Source organism: Gossypium raimondii, chromosome 8, assembly GCF_025698545.1.
Source record: "Gossypium raimondii isolate GPD5lz chromosome 8, ASM2569854v1, whole genome shotgun sequence".
Classification (NCBI taxonomy): domain Eukaryota; kingdom Viridiplantae; phylum Streptophyta; class Magnoliopsida; order Malvales; family Malvaceae; genus Gossypium; species Gossypium raimondii.
The window spans coordinates 25,222,719-25,236,527 of record NC_068572.1 but is presented as its reverse complement, the minus strand read 5'-3'; the positions used below and the strand labels follow the sequence as shown (position 1 = coordinate 25,236,527).

The 13,809-nt window shown below is 33.1% G+C and overlaps 1 non-coding gene across 1 annotated transcript; it reads right to left on the bottom strand.

Moving 5' to 3' along the window:
- Positions 1–6,710: 6,710 nt before the first annotated feature.
- LOC128032257 (small nucleolar RNA R71) lies at positions 6,711–6,816 on the bottom strand. Its single transcript, XR_008188385.1, has one exon. It is a non-coding gene; the product is annotated as a small nucleolar RNA R71 (small nucleolar RNA).
- Positions 6,817–13,809: the final 6,993 nt, after the last annotated feature.

The window sequence follows — 13,809 nt, the reverse complement described above, 5'->3', positions numbered from 1 at the left end:
CACAAGGTTTGGAACCCCAAGAGCTATCATCAGTGATGAAGGATCCCACTTTGTGAACAACCGGTTAAAATGGTTATTAGACAAGCAGAGAGTGAAACACAAGGTTGTAACAGCTTACCATCCGTACACAAATGGGCAAGTTGAATTGGCAAATAAGGAGATCAAAGGCATACTTGAGAAGGTAGTCTACCCGAACCGACGAGATTGGTCCACAAGATTAGATTATGCTTTATGGGCTTACAGAACAGCATACAAGACACCGTTAGGGATGTCACCCTATAGGTTGGTCTTTGGGAAAGCCTACCATCTACCATTGGAGTTAGAGCACAAAGCTTACTGGGCTCTTCAACAGCTTAATTTGGATCCTAAGCTAGCAAAAGAGAAACAGATGTTCCAACTCAATGAGTTTGAAGAGTTCAGAATGTTCTCATATGAAAATTCCAAATCACTTAAAGAAATACTCAAGAAATGGAATGACAACCACATTTGAGTTCGAGAATTTGAAGCAGGTCAGCAAGTCTTGTTGTTCAATTATAGATTGAAGTTCTTTCCAGGTAAGCTAAAATCACGTTGGTCCGGTCTATTTACGATTCACCAAGTCTATCCATACGGAGTTGTTGAACTCCAAGGTAAGGGAGGTAATTTTTGAGTTAATGCTCAGCGCCTGAAACATTATTAGGGAGATAAAATTGAACGAGATAAAATCTTGTTCATTTTATCGGATACTTAATTTTTTGTTTTTCTTTTTGAATAACTGATTTAGGGTATATTTTCGGGTAAAGTATGTTTAAATAAATTCTGTCTAGGAGTATGGAACTTAAGCGGGACCATTTGTGACCCCTCTAATCTTTCCTGAGAATTTATGTTGACGTAATTTTCCAAGAAATTATCCCCTAAATGGAAAAATATATCTTTAGTTTCAAATAAAAGGGTCAATTTTGATCCTAGTTTTAATTTGCAACTCAATTTTAAATTTTCATTAAGTTTAGGGACTTAATTGAATTATTTTTAAAATTTAGTCACTCTTTTCGTAAATAATAAAAAAACTAGGTACCTTTCTTTGTGAATATTTTCAAAAAGTATCTAGACTAAATATCTTTAATATTATTAACAATTTGATAAACTTTAATATATAATTATATTATTTATTATATATTAATTTTATTAACTTAGCTTAGAATTAGAATTAATTAGGAAATTTTTTATTTTCGCACAATAAAATTAGAATTGGGAATCAAAAGTAAATATGGACAAGTAGTAAAGTCTAAAGTGTGACAATAGGTATATACATGTCTAGGATTGGATTTAGGAAGAGCTTGGTACTTAAGCAGTCAAATTGACTCACCTCCTCTTTTTTGGAATCCTACCTGGTGTATAGTATCTATTCACTTTAAACAATGAAAACATTGTTCATTTTAAGTTGGGGGACCAAAAATTGAAATTATTTCCACTCAGAATAAAATTTTTCTTTTAATTATGAATATGATATATTTTTGTTCAATAAATTTGAATTTTGTTAAGTATGCTAAATTTAAGTATGACTAAAGTTTGATTATTTCAATAAATTGTTATGTTAGCTTCATAATGACATGAAATGTATTTCTAATAAAGCATGGAAATCATACCATAAAATTTTAGTTCTTTAGGAAAGTTAGGCATGCATGAAAGTTTAAGTCTTTAGAATTGACTTAGTAGTTTCTTGAGGCGAGATCCTAGGAAGCATGGAATGTTGAAAATTATTTAGGCAACTGTTGTTTGGACCGTTGAGCCTTTCAAGCCAACCATGATGAAATTTTTATCCTTTCAAGCGCAACTTTTAGACTTTATGGCCAAATTTTATTTGAACCCTTACAAAGTTAGCCATCACTTTTTTTAATTATCTTAAAAATGTCCCAAACACTAGACTTGGTACTTTTCAGAGTATTCTTTGAAAATAAGTTTGGGGGAGTTGCAAAGAAGTATGAAATGCTGTAAAAATTGTAGTACATGCAGTAAAATACTCGAAAAGAGAGAGATCATATGTACTTGAAGTAAATTGCACTAAAGAGCATGTGAAAAGGAAAGAAAAGTTGATGTATTGAAGGTAATTATTTCGAAAGGTCTGATACAAGTTGAGCCTAGGGTTTTTTTAAACCTAAAATTATCTATCTTTTACCCACCCCTAAGCCTAGCCACGTTACAACCTTGTTAAAGACCTATTGATTCAAAGTTCCAGTGTTACCTACATTAGTGGAGAGAAATTGCTTTGTTCAACATATGAAGACATCAGTTAAGCTCAATGATTGCAGTTTAATTTTGAATAAGGGATTAAAATCAAATTAGTAGGGATTAACATGTCTTTATTAAGAAACATTTAGTCTAATTTTTCTATTGTAGTAATTGTTGAGATTAATTTGAATGATATATATACTTGAGTAGCATAATTATCAAATTTCTTGTTTTTGAGCATAAGTATATTGATTTCATGATTTTGAGAAGAATGTTGTTCTGAAGGAGTTTTTCAAAAAGTGTTTCTGAGAAACTTCTTTTGAAATTTGTGCATTACTCGGAACGAGCAATGAATTAAGTTTGGGGTGTGGAAACACGAAAATTTATGTGTTTTTACATGCACTTTTGAACTTAAAATCATGTTATTTTGGTTAAATTCTTGTCGAAAAATAATTAAATATTATAATATAATTAAATTATGTTAAAAATATGAACTTGATGAATTTTAATTAATTTTATAGTTAATTTTGATTAATTTTGACTATTTTTGATAGATTCGCACAAAGGGCGAAAATTGGCTCAGCAGACAATGCTCGAAGAATAAAACCGAGAAGCAATTTGAAGCATCGAGGAAAATTTATTTCCAGCCTAAGACGGTCCAAAAATTTGTGTTAATTCATAATATAATTAATTTTAATTTATTCCCAATTTAATTTGGGCTAAATAAATTATTATTAATTTATTATGGAAAAAAAGGGTCTAGTTGAACCGCATTGGTTGAACCCAATCTTGTGAACCAAACTAGCCACCAATTGGGCTGCCTAGAAACGTCTATACGCTGAACCAAATCAGCATTTTAGCTGACTAAATAAGCTTGCAAAGAATCCCTTGAAGAACTTTCAACCTTGCATTCAAACCCCTCCAAAAAATGTGGTTTTATGGATTTGCCCCAGGCTATTTTTAGCAAAGTTGAATCTCTCAACTTTGCCATGTGGGTGGCTGGCCAAGGGGGTCTCTTTGGCAGATGAAATTTGGTATTTTTAACAGCCACAATCAGCTATAAAAGCCACCCCTTCCTAATTATTCAACTCATCCCTCACACTCTCATTCTCTCTTCTCCTCTCTTACTTTCTCTCAACTTTTCCTTCACATTTTCCCTTTTGTTCAAGTGTCGATTTCTTCTCTTGGGAAAGAAGTCCTCATCAGCCATTTTTGAGCAGCAATTAAAGTGTTTATAAGCCACCTTGATAGCCAAGGACAATGGAGAACGAAGAACGGAGAAACCAGTCAAGCTACGAAGAAACACTGGATTTGCTTCTTGTTCCCTATCTCTTTAAATTTCGTTGTTGTTTTGACAAACATGTTTATGAATATTAATCTATTGAAATGGTTATTTTAGTCAATCTAGCTTGAATTTAATCCGTGTTGGGTTGATTATATTTTTCCTACTTGAATTATTGAAATTGTGTTTGTGCTGTTATAAGCCTCGCTAAGATGCTTGATTAAGTAAAATCATGCCTAAGTTATTCGTGAAATATTAATTGTTAGATAACTAATGAATTAATTATTAAATCGTATTGATATTGTAATTAATCGACACAATACTTAATCAGTGCATGTTTATTCTTCTAAGGTAGCTGAAGTTAATTTAGCATTGTATTTGGCGATACATATGCCTTGCATAACTTGCAAGATTATTGTGATTAAACTGTTTCAAGGTAGAAATACTCTGTTACCTCACTTGATCTTTTATGTGCTTGTGAAGATTGATTAATCGCTTGGATTGACATTGGAAAATGTTCAAGAGATTGATTAATTTAATAAGTATGTATAAGTAGTAGTTAGCAAATTACCGATTTGCCGTGAATTTGTTCATAGCAGTATAAACATAAGTTTAATAATTCTAAGTTAAAGGAATGTAATTAATCCAACACAATTATATCATCTTGATTAAAACTTATTTGAAATCATGCATTAGAACCTTTTTATTTTTAATTTTTTTACTTACTTTTTAACCCTTAGTTTTTAATCATCTTTAAACCATAATATTTTTCACCGCCAAAGTGATTTAACATTAATTTCATAAATATTCCTTTTTACAGTCCTTGTGGGTACGATAACTCAACATTTACTTGTCAATTTATTACTTGTTGCGATTTTGTACACTTGCACATTTTCGTCGTTCCAACTATCCAAACATATACTTCGGTGCTTTTATCTCTTTCGAGAAATCATTTATCGAGGAGATGTGGAAATATACAGAGTACAAACATATGACAACATCGTTGATCCATTGACAAAGCCTCTGACATAGCATAAGCACGACCTTCACACTAAGTCACTCGGTATTAGATATATGATTGACTGGTCTTAGTGCTAGTGGGAGATTGTTAGAGTATACCTAAGACCAGTCATGATATGATTGTAATCACATACTCGGTTTACCTTCTTTATTAATATAAGGCATTACCATTATTATTTTAGTTTCTTTTTCTGTGTATATAAATAAACTGAATAGTAATAAAGTCCTAAGAAAATATGATTATTCTTAAACATATCATTAGTCAAGTATTATTGTGGGCTAGGACAATATTTATGCATTAAGATTAATGTGTAGTTCATTGATGACAAAAAATTGTCATTGACATAGGGATGTCATAATCAATAGATGAGTATGTGTTAGAGAACAACCTATTGGACTTACTCGTTATGAGTATGTTTCTTGGATTATTATGTAATAGTCAAAATATTACTGATAGTGATAACTATGTATATGATCCTCAGACTTGAGATCATCATTGTCACAACATCGTGAGTCGTATATTTTGGTATAGACAAAACGTCTATTGTAACATGTTGTACTATAAAGACTAAGGTTGGATATACCACAATCCATGAAGTGGGATATGGTTGATCAAGATAGGATTTATCCCTCCTACATAATGGGAGCAATATCTTAGGCCTCTTGATGGAGTGAGACTAGAAATGCATGACCATGCTTGAATAAGTTAATATGATATATCACACATATATTTTTTTATTGTAATCTTCTGAGAAAATCAAGAGATATGAGATTGGACTATACAAGTGTGACTATTCCATGACTTGCGTTCAGTCTAAATATTACGGATAAATGGATATAATACATGAAAAGATTATCACAGAAAGGTTATGTCGAATCACGACTTCTTCTAACTTGGGTGCCAATGATGCATTGCTAGATGCCACTCATTGTTTGTAATGTTAGAAATGTTCTAGTATGACTACCAACGTTACAATAACCTACAAGGTCACACCCTATAGCTGAAACAAACAGAATCCAAATACATTTTGTATTGTATTTAGTTGTCACATAAATTAAATTAATTTTTGAATTAAATTAATTTGATATTTAAACATTAAACACATTATATGCAAAAACTTTTTGTACACAAATAGAGAACATAGATATCATTAATATATTAATTTGATTCATACAAAATATTAATTGTATATATTTTATCGAATTTATTAATAAAAATAGTTATATTAATTAATTTCAGTCAAAATATAAAAGATATGAAAATTAATATTCTTTTGGAAATAATATAATTAATATATGAATTTGATTCATACAAAATATTACTTGGATATATTTTATCGAATTTATTAATATAAACAGTTATATTAATTAATTTCGATCAAAATATAATGTATATAAAAATTAATATTCTTTTGAAAGAAAATAATTTCTTTTCTAACTTTACATTTGCCTTCTCAATTAATAAGCGAATAATCCTATATTCTTTTCGAAAGGATATAATTTATTTTTCTAACTTTCCGTTTGTCTTCTTTATTAGTAAGGGAATAATCTTGGATTTTCTTTTTAATATGTGATATCAAAGAGGATAAGAGAATGATAATCTCTTACGATGTTAAGGTTACCACCTTAATAATTTAAAAGGTTTAGCAACCGTTTTTAATTCTCTTTGAAAAGTTCAATAGAAAGTGGTTGTTCTTTTTTTATAGGATGCACTACGTAGAGGCCGAGACGTTTTCATTGTGGCTTGGGATAGACATTGAATCAAAAACATCCTTTCAATCTTTTCACTAAAGAAGGTACATGTGCAACCCTATTTCAGTCTGATTCATTCTTCGTACATGGATGCTTGGTTATGGATCACCAGAATAATTTTTTCGTTGTGCCATGGGGTGTACCGGTGTTCCCAACAAACAATTCAAGCTATAGCCATTCATGTTCCAAATGCTTTAGAGAGTGGGCTAGTTCAGTGGAATGCCTATTGAAGATCCTTACCTTCACCTCAAATTGTTTATGGAGATTAGGGATTCCTTCAAGTTAGCAAGAGTACCCAAAGATCCAATAAGATTAATGTTGTTCCCATATTCACTAAGGGATAGAGCTTGAGCCTTATAGAACTCATTGGCACCAGATTCCTTTACCACATAGCAAGAGTTAGTAGAATGCTTCCTTATGAAATATTTCGTACCCAGCAAGAATGCTAAGTTGCAGAATGAGATCACTACCTTCCAACAGATGAATGACAAGTCATTGTATGAAGCGTGTGAAATATTTAAAGAATTTCTATGAAAATGCCCTCATCACAGAATCTGACATTGCATCCAACTAGCGACATTCTATAATGGTCTCAATGCTTACACGAGGATGGTTGTAGACGCTTTTGCTAATGGTCCTCTCCTTTATAAGTCATATAATGAAGCTTATGAAATCATCCAAAAAATTGTCAGCAACAATTACAAATTGCTAGCCAATTGGGCGACTTCAAGATGAGTCACAGGAGTACATAAAGTGGACGCCCTCACTTCACTTAAGCTCGGGTATCTTGGATATCCTTAATGCTTAAAAATTTTACGACTAATGGGTATAATAATGTTGCAGCTCATCCACCCAATCAATTTGAGAATATAACCTTGTTTATTGTGGGGAAGTGCACTTGTTCAAAGATTACCCATCAAACCCATAATTCATTTATTACATGGGTAACCAGAACCGTAACCAAGGTGGGAGGAATTGCAATCCAATTTTTATAACCTACCTTGGTGACACCACCCAAATATTTCCTAGAGTAGCTAAAGGGCTGGACCTAGTATCACCTATGTGTAACCCATTCCGACCCTACCACCTGGATTTACTGAAAAAGTTCAGAAACCACCACAAGAAGAACATTCTAACAGTCTAGACAGCCTATTGAAGTCATATATGGCAAAGAATGACGCCACTTTAAGGAGTTTGGAGAATCAAGTGGGTGAACTTGCTACTAAACTTAGGACCGACCACAAGGTGCTTTGCCTAATGATACGGAAAATCAAAAAAATTTGGGGAAAGTGCATTGTAAAACATCGACTCTAAGGAGCAGAAAGACGATAAAGCCCCACACTTTTGAAGTTTAAGAGAAGCTAGCTGACACTCGAGATAAAGCGAAAATTCAACCAAGTGTTGTAAATCAAGCTTCACTAGAACCATAATCTGTAAATTCTGATAAGGAAACTTCTAACCTAGTCAAATCTAATAAACTAACATCTTCGTTAAATGCAGAAGTGCTGCAACAGAGAAATTCTCTAGTGCAAGTAAAGAATCATCCACCACCTTACCCTAAAATACTTCAGAAGCAGAAACATGAAGTCTAGTTTAAAAAGTTTCTAGACGTACTCAAGCAACTTCACATCAACATTCCATTGGTAGAAGCTCTTGAGCAGATGCCAAACTATGTCCAAGTCTTGAAGGATATCTTGTTCAAGAAACGGAGACTTGTAGAATTTGAGACAGAAGCTTTGAAAAAGGAGTGTAATGTATTCCTGCAAGATAAGCTACCCAAAAAATTGATAGATCCAGTATGTTTTACCATACCCTGCAATATCAGAGCAACTTATTATCGTAAGGCATTGTTTGACTCAGGGGTAAGCATCAACTTGATGCCCATGTATGTGTTTCAAAAATTGGGAATAGGGGAAGTTTGACCAACTACAGTTATGCTTTAGTTAGCAGATTTATCCTTAGCACATCCAGAAGGAAAACTTGAAGATGTATTGGTATTAAATTTTCCTGCTGACTTCGTTGTTCTAGATTTCGAAGTAGACAAGAAAGAGCCAATCATCTTGGGAAGGCCTTTCTTGGCAACCGAAAAGACTTTAATTGATGTGAAGAACGGCAAGCTTACCATACGTATTTAGGACAACCAGGTAATGTTTATTGTTTTTAAATTTATGTGATTTCGTGACGCAATTGATTTGTGTTCTATAGTGACTGAGTTAGAGGAATTTGTCGCAGGTTGGGAACTCAATTCTACTAAGGACCCATTAGAATGAGTCTTAATGTCAGACTCCCCAAGTGATGAGGAAAGGGAAGAATATTTAGCTTTGCTTGAAGCTAACTCAAGGGCATTTGTTCCTCAATCCCGCTTTGAATCTTTTGAATTAGAGAATCGAGATTATGTTCAACCAAAAGAGTCAATCTAGGAGCCACCTAAATTAGAAATTAAGTTACTTCCTTCACACATAGAATATGTTTATTTAGGTGACGCCTCTACTTTGCATGTGATTATTTCAGTTAAGCTAACTAAAGGGCAAGAAGAGAAACTCATTGTGGTGCTAAAACATTTTAAGAAGGCTATTGGATGGACCATATTCGATATCCATAATATTAGTCCATCTGTATGCATGCACAAAATTGTCTTAGAAAATGGAAAAAAAGAATGATTAATGGATATTGGATACTAAACCCCATTATGGAGGATGTGGTGAAAAAATAAATTATCAAGTAATTAGATACTAGTATAATTTACCCCATCTCAGATAGTTCGTGGGTAAGTCCAGTCCAGTGCGTGCCAAAGAAAGGAGGCATTGCGATTGTGGAGAACTAAAATAATGAGCTAGTAGTAACCAAAATAGTTACAGGTTTGAAAATTTGCATAGATTACCAGAAATTGAACAAGGTGACTCGGAAAGACCACTGTACTTTGCCATTCTTGGATCAAATACTTGATAGACTCAAAGAGCAAGACAATTACTACTTTCTATATGGATACTCAAGGTACAACAAAATCATGGTAGCATTAAAAGATCAACACTAAACAACATTCACATGCTTGTACGGTACATTTGCCTTTAGAGGTATGCCTTTTGGTTTATGTAATGCTCCTACTATATTTCAAAGATGTATGATGGCAATTTTTAATGACATGGTGGAAAAGTTTTTGGAAGTTTATATGGATAATTTTTCAGTGTTCAGAGACACTTACAATGATTGCCTAGCAAATCTAGCCAAAGTACTGAGGGTGCAAAGAAACAAACCTTGTGCTCAACTAGGAAAAGTGCCACTTCATGGTACGAAAAGGTATTGTTTTGGGGCATCGAATAATGACACAAGAGATCAAGGTAGATAATGTAACGGTAGATGTCATTAAGAAGCTCCCACCTCCAACATCTATAAAGGGTTTTAAGAGCTTTTTGTGATAGGTCAGATTCTATCAAATATTCATCAAAGACTTCTCCAAAATTGCTAAATCCTTATGAAAATTATTGGAGAAGGACAAACCATTTAAATTTGATGAAAAATGCTCAAAAGATTTTAATGATTTGAAGAATCGGTTGGTTTCGACACCAATTATTGTCACACTGGTGAGGCAAGTGACTTTGTGGTAGGAGCTGTAGTGGGGCAATGAAAGAATAAAGTTTTTCATCCCAACTACTACACAAGTCGAACACTAATGGGAGCTCAACTGAATTACATGGTAGTAGAAAAAGAGTTACTTGTTATTGTATTTGCTTTTGACAAGTTTTGATCTTATCTTGTAGGTATCAAACTGAATATCTATACAAATCATTCAACAATTAAATACTTTCTTGTCGAGAAAGATGCTAAGCCAAGATTGATCTGATAGGTACTTCTACTTTAAGATTTTGATCTAGAAATTCAAGATTGAAAAAGGGTAGAAAATCAAGTAGCGAATCACTTATCCAGATTGGAGCCGCAAGAAGGAACTTCTCCTTTTCTACCCATTCAAGAGACATTTCCAGATGAGCACAATGTAAGGTATATCACATCCAAAACATACATTGGTTTGCTGATGTGTCCAACTATTTAGCTTGTGGTTTGATGGCGCTTGAAAAGACGTATCAACAAAGGAAAAATTTTCTCCGTGATGTGAAATAATATTTTTGTGAGGATCCATACTTGGTCAAACAATACAGAGATGAAATGATCAGGAGATGTGTGGAAGAAAAGGAGGCACATGAAATTTTATATCATTTTCATACAAATCCAAGTGGGGAGCACTTTGGAGGATCACGTACTATGGCTAAAGCTTTACAAGTAGAATTTTTTTCGCCAACTCTGTTCAAAGATGTGTATGCCTAGATGAAGAATTGTGATCGATGCTAGAGGAGTGGAAACATATCCAAGAAAAAAGAGATTCCACGAACAAACATTATTGAGATAGAATTATTTGATGTTTGAGGTATTGACTTTCTTGGTCCTTTTCCTCCTTCTTATGGTAACATGGAAATACTAATAGTAGTAAATTATATGTCTAAGTGGATTGAGGCCAAGGTATATTCGACGAACAATGCCAAACTAATGATGATGTTTTTGCATAAACATGTGTTCACAAGGTTCGAAACTCCTAGAGCTATCATCAATGATGAGAGGTCTGTAAACTCAAAATTATATAGGGTTATTCTATATAATTTTACCACCATTTTACTTAATAAATGTGTTTATCTTGAGTAGTTATTATTGAAATAAGTGAATTTTACTTAACTAGTAATTCTAGACATGAATATTTTATAGTAATTCATGTTAAATTATTAATGTATGTATTTTTCACTGTGTAGGAGGTCCATTAGAGACATGATTTAAATAAATAAAATATGTACATGTACAAGTTATCTATGTGGATGGCAAGACCAGGTAATTTGGGGCATGATGTTGACTACTTGATCGAATAAAGAAGGTGTTGAAAGATGGACATGTCTGCTAAGTTTATGGACTAAAGAATCATCCAACAAGGGGAACTAAAAGCCCAAATTCAGAACTTAAATCTGGCTATCCAAAATATGTTTTGGGATAATTAATTGAAGCTTACAGTTGGAAAATAATCAAAATTTAGCCCAACAACTTCTTTGTTGAAATCGTCGACTCTATAGCTATTTTTCGCTTGAATTTGAAATTCAAATGGAGAAGGCTTGGTCATCCCTTATTCCTTGAAGCATGGTCAGCTGCATGAGAGAGGGAAAGAAGGAAATTTAAGCCTATTTTTAGTAAACTCAAACCCTTAACTTCACTTTTAAATACCTTGCCATCTCTCATTCATCCCTCATCCCTCAACATTCCTCTCTCACCTTCACAGTTTCATCTAAATTATTTTTCTCTTCTTCCCTTGCATAGTCGTCCAATCCTCCTCCATTATTTAGTATCAAAAGCTTTATTAGAAGCACTCTTTAGCTGACTACCTATTAAACACTTAGCAAATGAAGCATCAAAAAGAATAGAGGAGCGCCTCAATTAGAATAGATGCGAAAGGCTGCTGAACTGAGTCAGTCATAGTAGATCCAAAAGGCTGCTGAACTGAATAGAGTTTACACTTTCCTCCTTTTATTTATTTTAATCATGTTTGATTTGAGTTTATTGTTTTTGACATCAACTATAAAGTTTTAAATCCTATTCGCTAGGATGATTATGTTAATTCAGTAAGATCTATTTTGTTCATATTTAACATGTGTAGGTCTTATTTAATCATGATTTCAATTAATATCATGATACATTTCATTCATACATGATTGGCTGCAATCAAATTAGCTGAGTGATCCTAACCAGACGATGACTAGTAGGCACATAATTGAAAAGTACAATGTAACACCCCTTACCCGTATTCCTTACCGGAACAGAGTATGAGGTATTACTAAATTTTTAAAAATTTCGACAAAGATTCCTACTTATTTTGCTTAAACCTCCGCAAATTTAGAACACATTCCAATATACCAACCAATTTCATTTGTATAAACACACATATAGATTAACTATTAATAAACACTACATTTAAAAGGGAACCATAACATATATTTACATGATGATCCCACATTACATAAATTGTCTATACATGCCATAAAATTTGAACACTAGTAGTAAAATACCCCAAATGTGAAGGATAGTGTAGATGATTGTCTGACTTCGTTCCAATTTCCGAGTTGTTGGAAGTCACTATAATCAAGAGAAAATAAAATTGAGTAAGCATATAGCTTAGTAAGTAAACACATGATAAATAAGTAATTACTCCCATAACTACACCAAAATATAAACTTATTCATGAATAACTTTATTGTTTAGGCAATTTCCAGCAAGCTGTTTTTCTGCGTCATAGTCGCTAATTTATTTTTAGCTAGAGCTACTGGGCTCCAAATTGAGTTCCGTAAATTTTCCCTGAAACTAGACTCATATACCATTTCACCATAAAAATTTTAGAATTTTTGACCCGGCCAATTAGTACAGTTTATTCATTAAACCTTCCCCTGTTTCACTGCCTAACGGTTCTGACCCTTCCTCACTAAAATTCACTTAACTCTCTGTACAAAATTTTAAAAATGGTTTCGCTTGTTTCTAATAAAAATAGACTCAATAAGGATTCCAGGGATATAAATTTCATGCCATAATTATTTTTTTACAATTTTTAGTAATTTTCCAAAGTTAGACCAGGGGATCTCGAAATCAATCCAGCCCTGTTTCAGTAAAATTCAGATATCTCCAAAAATACAACTCTTTTGCTTATTCTATTTCTTTCATATGAGAATAGATACATTCAACTTCAATTTCATATATTATTCAGCTTCCCATTCATTTTCCACCATTTATGGTGATTTTTTTTTCAAAGTTACCCAATTGCTGTTGTTCAACACAGTTTATAATTAAATCGTTCCTTTATGCTTTTTGATATTTTCTCCCATCTCATACATGGGTCGATTCAAGATTCAACTCAATATTTACCCCATAAAATTTTCCACCATATGGCAATATTCACCTTCCATACTTTTTCGTTGAACACTGAATGTTAACCGTTATTGGTGGATCCCGACTTAGCACCACCATGAATCGGGAATCAAGACTTAGCAACCCTCGGGAATCAGACATAGCAACCCCTTTTCATTTCAAAAATATGGTGGATATCGCACTTAGCACCACCAATGAAATCGGGAATCAAGACTTAGCAACCCCTGGGAATCAGACATAGCAACCCCTTTCACATTTCAAAGATATGGTGGATCACGACATAGCACCACCCATGAATCGGGAATCAAGACACAAGAACCCCTTTTATATACAACATACTCCGCTTATTCCGAGTGTTCAACCCATAAACCATATATTGCAACCCTTTATCACCTTTCCCAATTTAACAACATTTTTAGGATATTGCCAAACATTTATTTTAATTCCAAATAAATCTAAACATATATCAAATAATATCAAAATAATACATTAAGTCACGTGTTTACTTACCTCGGTGCAAAATATCGTAATTTTGCACTTTACTCCACTATCTTTTCTTTTCCCGCTTGATATACTCTTCACGTCTTTCTTGATTATGGAGC